Source organism: Emys orbicularis, chromosome 1 (assembly GCF_028017835.1).
Source record: "Emys orbicularis isolate rEmyOrb1 chromosome 1, rEmyOrb1.hap1, whole genome shotgun sequence".
NCBI classification, from domain to species: domain Eukaryota; kingdom Metazoa; phylum Chordata; order Testudines; family Emydidae; genus Emys; species Emys orbicularis.
Genome location: NC_088683.1, coordinates 224288505 through 224302198, shown reverse-complemented (window position 1 = coordinate 224302198; position 13694 = coordinate 224288505).

Sequence of the window (13694 nt, the reverse complement as noted above, 5' to 3'; positions counted from 1 at the left end):
CACAGGGACCATAGACTCCAATGTAAATTTGTCCCAATTTTAAATTCCAAAGGAGACTAATTGTCTCTTGCTCTGAGATACATAGTAGAGGAGAAGATGGCAATATAGTCTTTTCACTTTGCACATTTATGTTGGATAATTTTCCATGGCTTGCTCAGACTCAGAAAATCAGTGGTTTTTAAAAATGTGTTAACTAACATGTTTTATTCCAGTATAAAAGAGTGGCTTTTTGCAGATTAGCTTGCCACTTTGGAAGCGGTTTAAGCTAAACTGAAAAAAAAATATTCTTACTCCAGAATAAGAATGTCCAGTGGTGGAGTTATTCCAGTATAACGATAGTGCTTTAGTTATTATACTGCTATAACTAAAAAAATCTCCCTTAGACAAACCTTAACAAAGGTACTTAAATCTAATCAGCTTTGAAACTCTCAACTTTGATTTTGGAAATGAAAAACTGTTTCTAGAAGTATTAAGTGAAATGCTGGAACGATACCACTTTAGACTATGATAGCAGCATATTTCACAAGCAAGGCAGTGTTAGGCCCCCCAGAAAATCAAAATACTGCAGAGGAAATACCAATGATGCAACTATCTGAAGCTTTTCCTTCCATCACTAATGAGCCACTGCATCAGCACACTGCTAGAGGAATTGTGGGCAGGCTGCCCAGATGTTTTGGGGGGACCAGAGCAAAATTTGAAACTCAGGCCTTCCTCCACCTAAAAAAAAAAAGTATGGGGGGTGGGGAGGATGGACTGTTGAAGAGTAAGTCTGCCCTTCACTTACCCCCCAGCAGCAGCTTGACTCCTGTCCCACAGGGCTGGGCCCAGCTCCCTGCTCCAGGTGTTGTGACCTGGCATGTAGGGTGCAGCTCCATTCAGGTTTGGCCCAGCTACCCCTCCAGCACCAAATGTCAGAGAGTGGCATTCTGACCTGGTATGCGGGGTCACGTCACCACTCAGGTTTGGCCTGGTGCCCACCCCCCTCCTTGTGACAGGGTGGGGAGGGTGGTCAGGCCAAACCTGAGTGGCACTGTGTCCCTACTGCCAGCTCACAGGACTACTCTGTTTGAGGGCCCTCTCAGACAGGGGCCCCAGGGAAAACTGCCCCTTTTGTGTCCTTTTCCCCATCACCCCAATTGGTCCTGACTACAGGATGCTCTTTAATATGAGGTGTCAGGTTAGTGGTGGTCAAGGTAGGGGGCCTCAAACTGGTTCCTAAAAGAGTTGTGAATTTATAATCCACGGGAGTGTCATGCATCTGCCATTCTGATTTTTCATTTTTGCTTTTGCTATCTCCTTTTCTGAGACAACACAGATACAATCTCTTTCTCACCTGGTTGCTTCCTCCCCGAAACTTTAATTTTCCCCACTAGTAGTAGTAAGAATTGGGGAAGATGAAAGTTTGCCACAAGTATTGATTTAAAATGTGAATAGTACAGTGTTTTAGCATGGGGCAGGGTCATGTTTATACTACATCAGTTAATCATGTTACAATTGTGTCCCCCCAACCTAGTTCTAATTATAATGTAGATAGGGCCTAAACTGAATGAACTTGCTTAAATTAAGTCAAGAACGAGGAACCTGTGGATTATAGGTCTGTCAGTGAACACTAAAATCAGGAAGTTTTTCTTTCATAATAGCTGAAAATGGCTTGTCTAGGAGAGACTAGGAGGTGAGAGTTGGACAGATTATATTAGTAGAAGCTAGGTGTTACTGTCTCAGGTTCAGAGTAGGTGATCCTGTTTTCCCATGTGGTCCCTTGAGGGCAACCACTTAAAGATTTCTGGCTCCCAGCTGTCACCTTTCCTGAGTAGATATCTACAATCTCACTCCCTTTGTGACTGGGAGTTTTATGGCTGCACAGGTCCCTGCTTACACTCTGATAACCCCAGCAAACCAGACTCCCTAAAAAGCCTGGTGGCCTGCATTTTCCTCTCCCTCCAAAGGCTACAAACAGTGTGTTACAAGTTACCACCCAGCTCTTGGTGAGTAAGCACCTTTATTAAGGTGAAAGCATTACAGAGGAAAAAATAAGTTCTTAGATGCATGCTAAAAGTTTACCAGAGGTCACCCATCAGTCTTATGAGGCCCTCACAGGTCAAGTCCTTCCACCCCTTCTGCAAGGACTGCCCTGCAGTCCCAGACAGTAGGTCCTGTCCATTTGCTGGATCAGAAAGCAAACCCCTAGTCAGTTTCAACTCAGGCTATTTATCCAAAGCTACTTTCTTTGTCTATTGGTCTCTGGAGAAACCAATTTAAATAAATATATGTGAGCCTCCCCAGCTAGCAATACCTTTCTGAGGGGATTACAACCTGGTTGGATTTGCCTTAATCATAAACCCACTGTTTTTTGTTCCTGGAGGAGCTGTGGTAGTCCTCCCCCTGGAGTAGAATACAATCATACATAAACCAGTCATTTAAAACAATGGATCCCAAGGACACTGCATGGGGTAGCAATACCTGTCATAGTTATCAAAGAAAGTGATGGTACAGTATTGGAGGAACAGCTAAGACTGGTTTTTAAAGTGGCTAAATCTAAACTGAATATGTAAAAATATGTACTTTCTTACTACTAGATTGGGTTCATGTGTGTGTATTCAAACTCATATCCTCTAATTGCAATTATTAAAATAAGCTTTTTCTCCTTTTTTTGTCCTGCTGAGCCAACACAGAGAGCTGCAATTCTTTTCCTAGTTGGGCCTTATCAAGTTATAGGGAATCAGACCTCTGCAAACCCACTGAAAATAATTAGTCTTTGACCACAAGGCCTGTAGAACCTTGTTATCCATGTATCATTGCCAGTAATAAATTAATCTGGTTTAAGTGTCAGATCCCCAGTTGAGTTTGCAGGGCTAACAGCAAGTAAAAATGTTTTTCTAGTGAATTGAGCACAACTGGTACAATTTTGAAAACAAATAAACAATGTCTTTTCTACAAGTTGATATTCAAAGTAGAATCACACTTTAGTTATCAAGAGCCCAATTTTAAAATTGAACCCTTGGGCTATTGTTATGGACTCCTAAAAGAACATCCCCATCCCGACGACTCTACATCCTTAATCCATTACAATAAACAAAGGCACAGAATGGGCTGCAGCCACATCTGCAAGCTCCAGAGCTTAAATGCAGTATGTATCACTAAGGGTAAACCCATGCGTTAGGCCACAGCAATGTGATATCCTTTGTAGCTGCAGCTTTGTCCCTTGCCGGGCATCCAGTACTATAATTAAAACGGTTCATTCCTTCAGTTGGATAACAAATTTGCACCAGTTTTGAGCACATGTATTTTGGTTCTGCTGTATAATAGCCCTGTACATCCCTGTCTGAAACGTTGTGCAAATTCTTGAGTGTTTTTTAAGCCTTGGTAGACAAACACTTATTTGTCACAACCCAAGTTCTGAGGAGACTTTCATTCAAAAGCAGACTGGACGTGTCGACTAACTCCTAGAAGTTGAGAGCGTGAAGCTGGAAATGCTGCTATGCTTGTGACCATTTCACCAGAATGTTAGCTGAAGTACTGGGAATAGCCATCAGAGTTCCAGTTTCTCATGTGAGAGTTGAGACATTTTAATTCTTTTGAGTCAAGCTAATGTGGGCAGAGAGGTGGTTCCCCACTGCCCTCCTCTTCATCACAGCTGTGGTAAATGTGACAGTGGGTGTTAGTACTCACCATAGCTCCATGTAGTGCCACCCCTCTCTCACCATGGGGCTTGAAACCAGTGATGATACCCTTCCTTGAAAAAGGCATATGCTGTAGCCCATCCAGCCCTTTAGAGACTACGATCACATCTCCAGCACCTGATTGGCAGGTACCTCATGCCTTCATTATTGCCAGATTTAGACAAATCAACATGTAATACCTGGCCTTTGCCAAGCAACCCCATCCATGCGGCCTTAATACTAAAACACACACCTAAAACCAACGTTAACCAGTGGCAAAGCAAGCTGTGGGATCCACATGTTGCGGGAAATGTTACCAGCACTGGCAACTGCGGAGTGCTCTGCTTATTCTATCTATTGTATGTAGAGAGCAGCACTGACATCTAGCCCTCACTGCTTGCCTCAGTTAACTGCAAAAGAGTTGTGCTTACCCCTGGAGGGAAAAAAGCAAAAATTAGCAAAGGATACTGATTTTTTGAAAGTGCCAAAATACACACACAGCTGTAGAAAATAATATGCAGTTTCTGAAAAACTACATCTTCAAGTACAGTAACTCCTCACTTAAAGTCATCCCGGTCAACGTTGTTTCGTTGCTGATCAATTAGGGAACATGCTCATTTAAAGTTGTGTAATGCTCCCTTCTGAGGTCATTTGGCAGCCGCCTGCTTTGTCTACTGCTTGCAGGAAGAGCAGCCCCTTGCAGCTAGCTGGTGGGGGCTTGGAACCAGGGTGGACCGGCAGCCCCCTATCAATCAGCTCCCAACTCCCCTAAGTTCCCTGTGCAGCAGCTGCCTGCAGTTCAGCGGTGTCCCTCCCCCCACTGCCATGTGCTGCTCCTGCCCTCTGCCTTGGAGCTGCTCCCCGAGACACTCCTGCTTGCTGTGCCGGGGGGGAGGGAAGGAAGAGGGGGCCTAATGTCAAGGTGTCCCCCTCCCTCCTGCTCCTGCACCCCACTTACTCCATCTTCCATAGAGCAGGGCTCAGGACAGAGGGAGCTTGCAGCAGCTGCGGTCTCAGCAAGCTGATCTAATTAACAAGGCAGTGTACTTAAGGCAAATGCACATATCTCCCTCCATTCCTGCTGCCTTGCAGAGTGAGAGGGTTAACCCTTGAGGGCTCAGCCAATTGCTAGTTCATCATTTAGCAGTAAGGGAAATATCCCACCCTCTGACTCCTCCACCTCAACCAAGCTTCACAATCATCATCACTGTGTACCAGTATTAAATTGTTTGTTTAAAAACTTATAGTGTGTGTGTAGTCTTTTGTCTGATGAAAAAAATTTCCCTGGAACCTAACCCTCTCATTTACATTAATTCTTATGGGGAAATTGGATTCGCTTAACATCGTTTAGCTTAAAGTTGCATTTTTCAGGAACATAACTACAACGTTAAGTGAGGAGTTAGTGTAGGTGCCTGTCTCATATACAACAGAAAGTATCTGAGGTCTTTTGTATTAGCTATGAAAACAATCTAAGGGAGCTCTAGCAAAAGACTTTACCACTTTATAGTTTGCTTTCCTGTATCTTCCCTCCCTTCCAAATAATTTCACTGGTTCTTATTTTGAATGAGGTAGTATTATTTGATAGCGTAGTTATGCAAATTTCTCTTATCTTTCAGAGGGGGAATAGCAGAAGGGTAGGTCTCATTATGTCTGTTTCTAATTTCAGAATTCTAGTCTCAGCCACATATAAACAAACTCCACTGAAATATACTGGAGTTGTGCAGGCATAGTTGAAAGAAGAAGTTAGTCAATTAAATTTATGTTCAGTATCAGAGGGGTAGCCATGTTAGTCTGGATCAGTAAAAAGTGACAGAGTGTCCTGGGGCACCTTATAGACAGACGTACTGGAGCATAAGCTTTCGTGGGTGAATACCCACTTTGTTCATCTGACGAAGTGGGTATTCACCCACAAAAGCTTATGCTCCAATACGTCTGTTAGTCTATAAGGTGCCACAGGACTCTCTATATTTATGTTGTTACTAATAGATAATGCAGCATTGTCTCTGAAGTTGCATTACCACTAAAATAAGTATGGCTGTAAGAAGTGGCTCTGACCACTCAGCTTTGTTTTTCCACCTGCAGTCTACAACTTTTAAGTAACTAGATATGGAAATAAAGGCAGTAGATTAGTGTTTGTCACAAGACATCCAAATATTCTCTCCTGTATTCTATTTATGGCAGTATTGTTATTATTCAAAGATTCCCTTCTACATTATAACTAATGATTATTCCACCTCTGAGTTCTTAAATTTTAAAAATTAACCTTTCAGTTCTTTTGTTGAGATTGTGATTCTATGAACAAACAATTAATGTTCCCAACAGCATGGAAAAGAGCAGAGATGGAGTGAGCCAGATTGCTTGGATGCAGAAAGCATCAGGGCCTGTCTCAAGGGATTCACATTTTTTCCTGCATAGACAAAATCTGCACTGTTGAAGGTAGCTGGTGAAGTTCATAGGGAGTGAACAGAGTGAGTTAGAAGTATGTCTGATCTAGGCTATATTTGTAGCATAGTCTCTGTGTGTGGCCGAGAGTGTCTGCCCTTGAAGGAGAAAGACACATGCAAAGGTGTAATATCCCATCTATTTAAATAAAGGAGACAAGTAATGATGCCCCTGATAAAGCACAGCGTGATATGGAGAGAGGAAGAGAGCTGACAATTGTATATACAAACTTATCAAATATGAGTTTCCTACAAATGGAACATTTCTATTATTGTTTCTTGATATTTGCTCAGCATTTCTGGAAATCCCTGACTAATACATGTTATCAAGATTGTCTTTATACGGCTTAGCAGTCCTTGAGAAACATAAACTAACCTTGCAATGTTGGTCCGACAACACAATCCTTTGAGTTTCTCTTACAATCTCACTTCATTCTAGTTTATCAATGCAAAACAGATCAGTGGGGATAAATAGGTGCCCATAGATGCATTGGGCAGGGCAGCACCCACAGCCTAAGGTAGAGAGCTGAAATGCTCTTTGGGGCTGTAGCTCCCTTTCCTACTTTATGTATAACATACATGGAGTGGGAAACAGAGTGCTAATCACAAGAATTGCTGATGGACCAGATTAGGTGGTTTTGGAATAGCATGGAGTATTCCCAAGTAGCAGGTAGGGAATAAATACTGCTCATGAGTGTGAAGTACTGTATAGAAGAGAGGAAAAGCAGCATTAAGTTCAGACACTGCACTTTATTGTACTGGAGATTGGGGCTACATCTACTGAGCTGCTGCAGTAGGGTAAATATACCAAGTAGCTGAATGAGACTAGCAGGCAGAATGAAATTAAGAAATGAGTGGGATAAGACAAAAGGGGAAGAATAAATCCCAAGAGGGTAGGAGAGAGTAAAGCTAAAGAGAAAGGGAGAGTTCATCCTGGTACAAGTCAGTCACAAACAGGAGCATGCCCTCCTTAAGAGGCAATTCAGATATCTAAAAGTGGCAGCATGACATGAAAGATCCAAGGGAGGAACATGGGAAAAATTAACATGGAAAAAGTTAAGATGAAAAAGAAGGATGAGGAGAAAGGAAAGGGGGCAAACAGAAGGGACACAGACAAAAAAAGGAGTTGAACAGAGTCTGGTAAAATACTGTGGGGTTTGTTTTGGTTTTGGACAGGGAGAGATAAGGTTTGGAAAGTGAAGTGAACAAGACTGACAGGGAAGGCCCCTAATCAGGCTACCCGAGCAGACAAAATGGCGAGACCATGATCTTTATTTTTAGTAAAGTAAATTTTGATCCTTATTTTCCAACACTGACAGAACATTGACCTACTTTAACAAATTTATTAAATTAATGCTGAAATGTACATGGAATATTGCTGATGGAAAATCTTCAGTTCTTTTAAATCAATTAGACCTCTGTGATCTTTGGGGCTCCAAAAGCTTGGTATCCTAAACCAGACTGAGCATATTGATAACTAAGAACATTGTTAGGTGATAGATTCTCTTCCCCTCTTGGCCTCTGGTTTGAATATCCAGGTTGGCTTTATTTATTTATTTATTTTTTAAAGTTATTAAAGTACTTACAGGTCTAGACATTTAGTTACAAATGTAGTCCTTGATAACTCTTTTTAGATATTGTTGTTCAATATATCTTATTCGGATAGATTCCTGTATATTGTCCAAACCCAGGATACAATTTTTGTCTAAACAAAAAACCCCAAAGGCAATAATGAGCCATGATGACAGACAAGAGAGCTGGGTTCTAGAAAATTTCAGCAGTCACACCCTACAGGAGCAATCAGGGATGAGGAAACAGCAACTATGAAAGACACATTAGTCTACACTTGAAAAAGCTGGTCTGAACTGGGAGAGCTTTTGACACAGTAGAGGCCTGATCCAGTGCCTACTGAAGTCAACTGAAAGGCACTATTGTCTCAAATGGGGATTAAACTAGGCCCTAGAGCACATGAACACACTGGAGTACGTCTTGGGTTGTGGGGGAGATTTGAAAGGGGAGAATTATAAAAAAAAAATTGCCAAAAGGCAACGCCTGTACTCTGTACAAACATATCCAACTTGACTTATTGAAACTTCTTAGGGTGTTAATACAGCTTTGTAAATTGCATTTTCCTCTCTCTCTCTCTTTTTTTTTTTTTTTTTTTTAAAAAGATAGTACTTACCCAGTTGGATCCATAAGTCTTGTGTGCAAAAAAAAAGATCTCCGGGTATACTGCATTTAGATATTGCAGAGATTACACAACTGTGTGCTTAAAGATGAAAAATATTTTATTTACACTTTTCTTATACACACTTTGTACATTTTTTCAGTTTAAAAACAGAACAGAGCACATACACATGTCTGAACATATTGTATCCATAGCTAGGAAAAGTTACCTTCTGCCAAAAACCAAAGGCTTTTTAAAATAGTTATAAAAGGCAAACCTTAAATTATTCTAAGAATGTTATAGCAGCCTTGGGGTGAATATTAGACAATTAACCAAAAACGTACATAAAAACTCTCTATATTTGTTTTTAAATAGGCAGAATACTTCCAATTGCTACAGCACACACAGAAGAATTTGCAAATAACTTTCCATTAACTTACAGAAACATTCTTTTCAAAACACAACCATCTCAAACAGGACTGGAAAGTAATGAAACTACAGTGGAATTACATTCTTCAACTTATGAGAATTCATTTTTTAAAGCTCTGCAAAATAATACATAGGAAAAGAGAAAATCAGACTGGGAGGTTTGCTATTCCCTCCATCTAGTCCCATAACCTGCATTAAATGTTAGTTAGGTGGGTTCACTGAGGAAATAAAAACCTTCTATAAAATATAGCTACCACTGCAGTTCTATGTAACATTTCATTTTTTATGCTTACACCAATCTTTCTTCCCCCCCGTGCACTATATAAGGAATAGCACTTGCAAGTAGAAAGTGGTTTTCCCCCAGCTACCAACTCAATTATAATCTAAATATTATTTGAATTTGATCCTTAAAACTTTTTTAAAAAGCACAGAAACATGAACTGACATTTGGGGAGAGGGGAAGTCCAGGGAAGCAGTGCTCAACAGTCTATTTTTCTGCCAGCTGTTTAACAGCAGTACTATATTTTGTTAAGATTACAGATGCCATCAACATAATTTCTTTAGGTTTACTTCAAACACAGTATGTACTTATTTTAACATCTTACACATGCTGAAATTGTAGATTATTTAGCAATCCAAGAAAAATAAAATACAGATGCCATAACAAAAGTAGTCACTAGTGTTTATTTTAAACATTTTCAGATTGTCTTACAAACATTAAAATCTCAAACTGTTACTTATAAAACATTGGTAAACTTAGTTTTACATAGCTGACATCTGTTTCCTTCTTTACCCTTTCCACACTACTTGAGTGAGTGTTGCAACTGTGACATAACATGCTTATTAGAATAAATTCACAAGGTACTATATTGGATAGAGATGGGGAGAGAGCAAGTTTTCTCTAAGGCCCCAATCCTACCGACATTTTAGCACACACTTAACTTTACATGTGAATAGACTTTTAAATAGTTGGCACAGCTTTTCATTTTATTTCAATGGACAACTCATCTATGTAAAGCTAAAAACATGCCCATGTCTGAAGAATTGGAGCCCAATTCCCTATTTTTTTTTTGTCAAGAAAAAAATATTTCAATAAAGGCAAAACATTCCTGTAAATGACATTCCTATTTTAAAAATGCATGATTTTTCTTCAGTTAGTCCTTTATGAAACAAAAGACATAAGGTGCAGAATTGTGTATTTCAGAAAGAGCAGCTGATATACCCTCAAGCCAACCCTCACTTTATGAAGAAGTGGTCACGTTGAATTAAAGTCCAGTATTGGTATATGTATGGTTTTTAACCTAATTTAATTTGTACTTGTTTAATCCTTTGCTTCGTGAGTGTACGGAGAAGCTCCATCTATGATGTGGATGATTATTATAGTATCAGTAAAAAGGCAGCATTTGCTGCTGCAGAAAAAAGGTCTCAAGAGCAAGACAACAGGACTGCAAGTCTCAGGGGCCAAACGGTATGTCTATGCAGGGATAAAAAAACCCTCACAGCTGGCCCAGTTCAGCTGACTTGGACTTGCGGGGCTCAGGTTCCAGGGCTGAACAAAATCTCTGTGTAGAGTGGAAGGTCCTAGAGCTCGGGCTTCATCCTGAGCCCAGATGTCTATACCATGATTTTTAGCCCCGCAGCCTGACCCCGAGTCAGCTGACCTGGGCTAGCTGCGGCCATGCTATGGGTCTTTTATCCCTGCGTAGACATACTCCGAGAGTGTTAAAGTCACAAACCACCAGGACTAGGAATTACTGACTGCTATATATCACTGAAAAGCAGGGATTCTGTTTTCCAATGGCATAAAGCATATGGAAGTAGACAGCAAATCATCAGGCCTTGAATTGCCACAGGTCCCTGAGGCTAGTGAGCTTTCTGAAATAGTAGCTGCCTCTTTCTGCAGTATCAGTAATTGCCTCCCTCCAGCTAAATCTATACAGCCAGACTTTCAAAAGTGCTCAACGCACCCAGTGCGAATGGCTTAATTTTGAAAATCTGGCCACTTACTTTGGTGCTTAAATAGGTGCTGAGTTCTTTTGCAAATCTGCCTGAACTGGGAAGGTATTGAGCATGCTGGGCTCCCAATGAGAACTGATGGTGCTCAGCACATTTCATGAAGTGCTCAGCACTCTGCAGCTTCTGGCCCCTAACAAGGAAACAGGGTTCCTCTTAGGACCAGGAAGGAAACCGAGATAGCTAGACAAGAACCCAACACTAACTTTTTTTCAAACTGAGAAACAGAGATTGGACTAAGTATGTCTATCCCTTTTTACAACATGAGTACTGTTGCTGTTTAAAAGCAGGCTGTGTGCCAAGTTTTAAAAAGTAAAAGGAATGGGGGAGATAAACGAGCAAATTTACTATAAAGGGTTAGGATTTACCTTTTTCCTCATTAACTAGGGGTACATTTAAGTGGTAAAAAATCCTCGAGTTAATATAATAATTGTATTCAAAAGATCTCATAGGTGATATGCAAGTCTCTGATTAGCTAGCCTTGATTTTTTGTTCGGTTGGTTTGTTATTGTTTAAACACTGACTAGGGAGCATAGCTACTAAAGGCAAATGCACACAAAATGGTTTAGTGAAAAAGAAAACCTCCCTCTAAGCTATCTCAAAAACGTAACTTTTTTTTTTTCCCTAAAGCTACATCACAATTTATAGATAATGTGGATTAATTATGTATTTATTGACTGAAATAATGAGCATGGTAGAAATGTACATTACAAAACATTCCCAGCCTCCCAGACATTATGAACCAAGCAAATTCCAATAATTCTTAATGCTCAAAATGGTTACAGCCAACACATCAGCTGAAGCTGAAACCAATAATTAGTTCAAGTTAGAATTTCACAAAGTAACTAGTATTACAGGCCTTAAACAAGATTTTTAAAACTGGGTTCCTGAAGTTAAAGGGGGCATAGGCACCTAAATAACTAGCCTTGTTTTCAAGAGTACCAAGCATCCAGCATTCCCTTTCCCTTTAGTGGGAGCTGCTGGGTGTTCAGTACTTTAGAAAAATCAGGTCACTTACGTAGGTGCTGAAGTACAGATTTAGGAACATAACTTTAGACACCCATTTTTGTAAAATCTTGGCCTTCTCTCTTTAACCCGTTATACTTAAATCATGGAAGACCAAATTTCCAGATCAACAATGGTTCCCCAGCTCACCCCTAGATAGCAGGGTGAAATGCTCAATATTACTCATGATAGGCTTGCATAAGCCTACCTAGACAGCAGGACTACTAATCTTTGCTGCCCCATTCACATAACATGCCAGAACATGGGCTAGTAACAAAAAGAGCAAAACAGGAGTAAAAATAAGGTAACTTGTCTTGAACCCTGATTCTGCAATGAAATATACAAACACAGAAGCCCTGCACCTGAGCAGGGCCCATCAAAGTCAACGGTGCCCCGCCTGGCTGCAGGGATCCATCTGCAGACATCTCATGGCAAGGTTGGTGCCTTGTCTTATATCAAAAAGATTGTAGTTCAGATTACTAAAATAAAACAAATTAAATTCTGTACTTGTAAATTGAAAAATATAGGAAAATAATAAGCAAAGAATTACATTGAACTGCAACCTGTGGTCTGCACCAGAAGACTGAATGTGAACATTTGGTCCAGCCATCTCTGGCTTAGACATCCTTTATCATTCCAGCTATGGTGGTGTAAATTCTCTCTTTTGATCAAAGATTACAGTAATCAACTCTGCTTTGCTATATTATTGCTAATTAAAAAAATAAAATCTGCTAACTTGCAATATAACTCCATGTCCTCCCATCTCTCTCTCAATCCAGAATTTGAAAGAACATTACTGCAAGAAAACAAAGATACCATTAAATGTGAGCATGGTGCATTTCGCAAAACATTTTAATATCCATTATTAATTTCTAATTTTGTTTAGCCAAACAAACTTGTTACCATTTATCATAGCAAATTTAGGGTGTATTTGGTCCCTTATAAGTGCATTCTTTTGAACTCCCTGAGTACTGTACATTCCTTTTCTACAGTGACTTCTGGCTGGGAGATGCTGAAACAGAAATGGATTCTCAACCATTACTGCATATCTTGTAAAATCTAATGCTACAGAGTTTCACGTAAGCAGATGATTTTGCAAGCTTATATCTCAGCAGTTTGTCCCTGCATATTTGAGATCAGTGTTGGCCTCAAATTTTAGAGAGGAAATCTTTTCCCTCTTGACTCCAGAAGAGGCTAATTTCACACCAGTGTGAAAGAACTAGGATTTTAATGCTTTACTTTTATAATTGTGTTTATCTTGGTGGATAGTCTCACCAATCTACAGTCAGTAAAAGTCAACAAGTTAACAAAGTGCTCAAACATGGTGCAGTTATTCAAGCCCTCTTGGATCACAAGTCTTATTTCAGGAAGTATGAGGTCAGTAGCTATAGTTTTGTAGGTTTCTATTTTAAAGATTACAGAAATGGTAAACATTGTCCCCAACTGCCTAACCCCACATTTTTAGAACACAGCAGTTCATATCAGTTGATGCTTCAAAAAAATATTAGATTACATCACTTCAACACAACTACAAGCGATGCCATTGCTAAAAATAATAGTATATCCAGGTCTGACAAAAAACGGCATGTTAGTGCAGTGTTCATGCTTGCTTACTGATACATTTCTGATTTTTATTAAAAACAAGGCAACACATTCAAAAGTGAAGGACTGTAACTGGGTAAGATATATTTACTTTTTTAAAATAATATATAAAATGTCAAACTGTTAACAGTTCATTACATATTATTAATATAAAGAGTTTAAATATTACTGAATGAATCAGTGTATACCAAAGATAGGCTTCTTTGATACCAAACTAGGCCTCCAGTTACTTAAGAATTTTGTAATATTTAATTCAAGAAAGAATGCTACTATATCTAAAATTCAACAGATATGGCTGAATCTGTGCCCTAGTTAAAAATATAATATCCTAATTGCACATAAAAAGATGCATTATATATAGATCTTACAGTGTATGCA